Here is a 7500-nt window from a genome sequence, read left to right as displayed (position 1 = left end):
TGGCTGTAAAGCGTAATAATTAGATTGGAAGTAAATTCGATTGGACTAACTCCTATAGTTATCGAATCCTTTCATGTTGTGTTTTTGTGTGCGTTAAATCCGACTTCTGTAAGCACTTTATCCTGCTCTAGATGGTGATAGTGGATCCAGAGAGTTAGGAACTCTTGGTATGAAGCAGGACCTGGCACTAGTCCATCATGAGACACACTGTTCACACGCTTATTCACACCTAGGGTCAATTTCTCCTTCCACCCACTGGCATATTTTTTGAAATCCGAGATCTTTGAGGAAACCCACACAGACGCGAGGAGAACATTGAGATCTGGGACACATCTCACACATCCGTAGTGTGGACGTGGAGAATTATCAACCATATTAAACACACTGAGGGGTGACGGGAATATCGCAGATGATCTCGTCGCAGTGGCATCTGTCTAGTTCTTTAAGTTTAAGGTGTGTTGGAAGCAGGAAAAATGGTCAAGCGTAAGGATTTGAGCGACTTCGACAAAATGGTGATAAAATTAATGGCACCCTTGGATGGAAAAATGTCTGTGGTCAATTAAATAAAATTCTTATGAATATTTCCAGCATTTGTGATGCTTTCCTGCTTTCGTTTTGATGTGTGTTATGCTCACTGTAGCTTCCTAATGAAGAAAAGTTTGGTGTATAATATCAGCACTGACGCTGATATAGTGACATTTACATGTAGAGTTTCTCTACACCGTACCAACGCTCTGAAGAGACAAATCAAACCATCAGCTTGAAGGATTCCTCCAAGCGGTCCTGTGATGTGTGTGGCACGAGGTTTATTCAGCTTACAACCTGTAATTACGTTCCTTTCAGCTCACTCTGGTGAGTGTAAGTAGTTAGTAGAGTTAGCTTGGTTTACTAATCTAATCTGAGAACAGAGCTCTGAGCTAAAACAAATTCTTTACCCCACTCTATACATTTACATTTCTGGCATTTGACAGACGCCCTTATCCATCTTAACTGAGTAATTCATGGTTAAGGGCCTTGCTGAAGGGCCTAGCTGTAACAGCTTGGCAGACCTGAGAGTCAAACTCACAACCTTCTGAGCAGTAGTCCAATACCTTAACCACTAAGCAACCACGTGCTATATATACCCTATATAGTATGTAGTGCATACTCTATGCCCATACTCCTCATTCTATACTCTACACCATATAGTGTATATTGTATTCCTTATACTCTATATCCTATAGTCTATACCCTATAGGCTATGCTCTACACTCTGTACCCTATAATCTATACCCTATACCCTATAATCTATGCTCTGTACCCTATACCATATAGTCTATGCTCTACACTCCGTACCCTTTAGTTTCTGCTCTGTACCCTATGCTCTATATCCTATACCCTATAGTCTATACTCTATTCCCTATAGTCTGTACCCTATAGTCTACACTCTGTACCCCTGTACCCTATAATCTATACTCTGGATGCTATACCCTAAACCTATAGTCTGTACTTTATACCTTTATACGTTACATTCTATGTGCTACACTCTATACCCTATAATGTATACTCGATGCCCTATACTCTTCATTCAGTACTCTACACCATATAATGTATAAAATAGTGTATACTTTATACCCTACACTCTACATTCCTTACTTAACACCCTATAGTGTATACTCAATTCCCTATACCCTATATTCTACACTCTTTACCCTACACTCTACGTTCTATACTATATACTCTATACCCTTTAGTGTATACTCTATGCCCTATACTCTACACTTTATACCCTATCCCTTAATCCATATGTTCTATAATCTACACTATATCCTATCATGTATACCCTACACTCTATCCATAGTCCATACCCTATACTCTACTTTCTATACTCTACATTCTATTCTCTATACTCTATACCATATGTTCTATAGTCTACAATGTGTACTCTATACTGTATGTCCTATACTCCACTCTGTACCCTACAATGCCAACTCTATACTATATATGTACTATACTCAACCCTTTATACCCTATATACACTTTATATATATTCTACACTCTACAATGTATACATTCTATACTATATACTCCACACGCTATACTCTATACCCTGTACTCTATAATCAGAACGGCTTGTTTTCACACTGATTAGTGCATTGTGTAGTGTTTAGGTAGCACTTTAGCACTTTGTAAGTTCTATATAATTGCAGATGATTTACATTGGAACTAAAAAAAAAACCCATTATACAAGCAACACAACCACGAGAGACAAAATCGTAGCAAGTGTAAAGAACAGCAAGTAAATATACAGCTGCATAACTCCTTTATGACTCTGTGTGTGTGTTTGCTCTTAACACAACTCAAAGTATTTCATGGTTAATTGACTGAGGTTGTAGCAGCTGAAGTGTGCAGGTCACGGGGCATACGGGACGGAGATTCTGAGATTTTTTTGTATTAAAGCAGGTTAAACACTAAACCCTGCAGTATCTGGATCATCACACACACACACACACACACACACACAGAATTTATTCACAAAAAATCGGCACTGCTTGTGCCAAGTCTGTCAAACTCTGAGGGGTTTGTGTTTTCTCTCTGGTGGAGATGGATCCTGTACTTCGTGCACCGTGTGTGTGTGTGTGTGTGTGTGTGTGTGTGTGTGTGTGTGTGTTAATGTCATTTATTTTTCATCTCTGAAACTGAGAACAGAAAAAGATGCTTTTTTTTTAAGTTACATATAACTATAACAGGAAACACTCAGAACTCTTGCTTTCATATACGTACTGTATTTACACACACACACACACACATACACACACACACACACAGATACACACACTAGAGTCTACAGTAATGTGATTAGTACTTGCACTACTGTCTGAGCTGCGGTTAAAAAAAACAAAAAACAAATCAACACCTTTTTGACCAATCAAATCACTCTATACTCTATACAAAATACTCTATACAAAATACTCTATACCATATACAAAATACTCTATACCCTATACTCTATACAAAATACTCTATACCCTATACTCTATACAAAATACTCTATACCCTATACCCTGTACTCTATACAAAATACTCTATACCCTATACCCTGTACTCTATACAAAATACTCTATACCCTATACTCTATACAAAATACCCTATACTCTATACAAAATACTCTATACCCTATACAAAATACTCTATACCCTATACCCTGTACTCTATACAAAATACTCTATACCCTATACAAAATACTTTATACAAAATACTCTATACCCTATACAAAATACTCTATACAAAATACTCTATACCCTATACCCTGTACTCTATACAAAATACTCTATACCCTATACTCTATACAAAATACCCTATACTCTATACAAAATACTCTATACTCTATACCCTGTACTCTATACAAAATACTCTATACTCTATACCCTGTACTCTATACAAAATACTCTATACCCTATACCCTGTACTCTATACAAAATACTCTATACCCTATACAAAATACTCTATACCCTATACTCTATACAAAATACTCTATACCCTATACCCTGTACTCTATACAAAATACTCTATACTCTATACCCTATACTCTATACAAAATACTCTATACCCTATACCCTGTACTCTATACAAAATACCCTATACTCTATACAAAATACTCTATACTCTATACCCTGTACTCTATACAAAATACTCTATACCCTGTACTCTATACCCTATACCCTATACAAAATACTTTATACCCTATACAAAATACTCTATACTCTATACAAAATACTCTATATCCTATACTCTATACAAAATACCCTATACTCTATACAAAATACTCTATACTCTATACCCTGTACTCTATACAAAATACTCTATACCCTGTACTCTATACAAAATACTCTATGCAAAATACTCTATACCCTATACAAAATACTCTATATCCTATACTCTATACAAAATACCCTATACCCTATACTCTATACAAAATACTCTATACCCTATATCCTATACACCCTATACTCTATACAAAATACTCTATACCCTATACAAAATACTGTATACTCTATACCCTATACTCTATACCCTGTACTCTATACAAAATACTCTATACCCTATACAAAATACTCTATACTCTATACAAAATACTCTATATCCTATACTGTATACCCTATACTCTATACAAAATACTCTATATCCTATACTGTATACCCTATACTCTATACAAAATACCCTATACTCTATATCCTATATACTCTATACCCTATACTCTATATCCTATACACTCTATACCCTATACCCTTATACCCTATACTCTATACTCTATATATACAACACTCTATACTCTATACCCTATACTCTATACAAAATACTCTATGCTCTATACAAAATACTCTATACAAAATACTCTATGCTCTATACAAAATACTCTATACCCTATACCCTGTACTCTATACAAAATACTCTATACCCTATACTCTATATCCTATACACCCTATACTCTATACAAAATACTCTATATCCTATACTCTATACGCTATACAAAATACTCTATACCCTGTACTCTATACCCTATACTCTATACAAAATACTCTATACCCTATACTCTATATCCTATACACCCTATACTCTATATATACAACACTCTATACTCTATACCCCAGTAGATTTTAGGGTTCTGTGTTCATCTTCAGAAGTAGAACTCTCTGGTGATCCTGTTCCACTGTCCAGCTCGTTCTCATCACGTGACTCTCTTGAGTTCTTTCCATCAGTAATGAGGAGAATGTTTCTTCCTTACTTGGTGGAAGAGCTCAGACTTTCCATCACTGGACTCTGCTGGGGTGAGTGAACTTTACAGCCCTCACAGTAATGAGGAGTTTATAAGGGCAGGAGGCCGCTCGTTATTCTCAGACATGTTTGACTCTCAGCTTTCTGCTGCTCATAAAGTCTCGCATCAGTAAACACAAGCACTGATACTTTCCTCCTTTTTCTGTATCTCCGATTATAACACATTCCTGTTTCAGCTGATCAGGGCTGTCTTATCTCAGACAAGGAGATTCAGAGAAATCCTGTCTAAGCCAAAGAGGATTAATACCATCCTTAGCCACTGAGCATAATGGAAGCCTTGTCTCAGCAAATCAGGGTCATGGAAACCTTGTCTCAGCCAATCAGGGTTGTGGAAGTCTTGTCTTGGCCAATCAGGGTCATTGATGCCTTGTCTTAGCCAATCAGGGTCAAGACAGTCTTATCTCAGCCAATAAGGATAATGAAAATATTGTCTCAGCTATTAAGGATCAAGGCACTCTTGTCTTAACCAATAAAGATCAACAGATTCCTGTTTCAACTAATCAGGATCAAGCTTGTCTAGTCTTGGCCAATAGGATCAGAGAAATCCTGTCTCAGCCAGTGGATGAACAAAGCATCCTGTCTCAGCCAATGAGAAACAGGGAAAAGTGTCTCGACCAATAAGGATTAATACAATCCTGTCTCAGCTAATGTGGATCAAGGTAGTCTTATCTCAGCTAATGTGGATCAAGGTAGTCTTATCTCAGCTAATCAGGATCATGGTAGTCTTATCTCAGCTAATCAGGATCATGGTAGTCTTATCTCAGCTAATCAGGATCATGGTAGTCTTGTCTCTGCTAATCAGGATCATGGTAGTCTTGTCTCTGCTAATCAGGATCATGGTAGTCTTGTCTCAGCTAATCAGGATCATGGTAGTCTTGTCTCTGCTGATGAGGATCATGGTAGTCTTGTCTCTGCTGATGAGGATCATGGTAGTCTTGTCTCTGCTGATGAGGATCATGGTAGTCTTGTCTCTGCTGATGAGGATCATGGTAGTCTTATCTCTGCTAATCAGGATCATGGTAGTCTTATCTCTGCTGATGGGGATCAGGACAGTCTTATCTCAGCTAATCAGGATCATGGTAGTCTTATCTCAGCTAATCAGGATCATGGTAGTCTTGTCTCTGCTGATGAGGATCATGGTAGTCTTGTCTCTGCTGATGAGGATCATGGTAGTCTTGTCTCTGCTGATGAGGATCATGGTAGTCTTGTCTCAGCTAATCAGGATCATGGTAGTCTTGTCTCTGCTGATGAGGATCAGGACAGTCTTATCTCAGCTAATCAGGATCATGGTAGTCTTGTCTCAGCTAATCAGGATCATGGTAGTCTTGTCTCAGCTAATCAGGATCATGGTAGTCTTGTCTCTGCTGATGAGGATCATGGTAGTCTTGTCTCAGCTAATCAGGATCATGGTAGTCTTGTCTCTGCTGATGAGGATCATGGTAGTCTTGTCTCTGCTGATGAGGATCATGGTAGTCTTGTCTCTGCTGATGAGGATCATGGTAGTCTTGTCTCTGCTGATGAGGATCATGGTAGTCTTGTCTCTGCTGATGAGGATCATGGTAGTCTTGTCTCTGCTGATGAGGATCATGGTAGTCTTATCTCAGCTAATCAGGATCATGGTAGTCTTATCTCTGCTGATGAGGATCAGGACAGTCTTATCTCAGCTAATCAGGATCATGGTAGTCTTGTCTCTGCTGATGAGGATCATGGTAGTCTTGTCTCTGCTGATGAGGATCATGGTAGTCTTGTCTCAGCTAATCAGGATCATGGTAGTCTTGTCTCTGCTGATGAGGATCATGGTAGTCTTGTCTCAGCTAATCAGGATCATGGTAGTCTTGTCTCTGCTGATGAGGATCATGGTAGTCTTGTCTCAGCTAATCAGGATCATGGTAGTCTTGTCTCTGCTGATGAGGATCAGGACAGTCTTATCTCAGCTAATCAGGATCATGGTAGTCTTATCTCTGCTAATCAGGATCATGGTAGTCTTATCTCTGCTGATGAGGATCAGGACAGTCTTATCTCAGCTAATCAGGATCATGGTAGTCTTATCTCTGCTGATGAGGATCATGGTAGTCTTATCTCTGCTGATGAGGATCATGGTAGTCTTATCTCTGCTGATGAGGATCATGGTAGTCTTATCTCAGCTGATCAGGATCATGGTAGTCTTATCTCTGCTGATGAGGATCAGGACAGTCTTATCTCAGCTAATCAGGATCATGGTAGTCTTATCTCAGCTAATCAGGATCATGGTAGTCTTATCTCAGCTAATCAGGATCATGGTAGTCTTATCTCAGCTAATCAGGATCATGGTAGTCTTGTCTCTGCTGATGAGGATCAGGACAGTCCTGTCTCAGCTAATCAGGATCATGGTAGTCTTGTCTCTGCTGATGAGGATCAGGACAGTCCTGTCTCAGCTAATCAGGATCATGGTAGTCTTATCTCAGCTAATCAGGATCATGGTAGTCTTATCTCAGCTAATCAGGATCATGGTAGTCTTATCTCAGCTAATCAGGATCATGGTAGTCTTATCTCAGCTAATCAGGATCATGGTAGTCTTATCTCAGCTAATCAGGATCATGGTAGTCTTATCTCAGCTAATCAGGATCATGGTAGTCTTGTCTCAGCTAATCAGGATCATGGTAGTCTTGTCTCAGCTAATCAGGATCATGGTAGTCTTGTCTCAGC

The 7500-nt window shown here is 38.7% G+C and overlaps 1 protein-coding gene across 2 annotated transcripts in view; it reads left to right on the top strand.

Annotated features, from left to right (window-relative positions):
* LOC131364175 (carbohydrate sulfotransferase 15-like) overlaps positions 1 to 7500 on the top strand; it is a 41644-nt gene that overhangs the window by 709 nt on the left and 33435 nt on the right. The gene's annotated exons all lie outside the window — the stretch shown is intronic.

This window comes from Hemibagrus wyckioides, linkage group LG13 (genome assembly GCF_019097595.1).
Source record: "Hemibagrus wyckioides isolate EC202008001 linkage group LG13, SWU_Hwy_1.0, whole genome shotgun sequence".
Taxonomy (NCBI): Eukaryota; Metazoa; Chordata; class Actinopteri; order Siluriformes; family Bagridae; genus Hemibagrus; species Hemibagrus wyckioides.
This window is presented reverse-complemented; position numbering and strand designations above follow the sequence as displayed.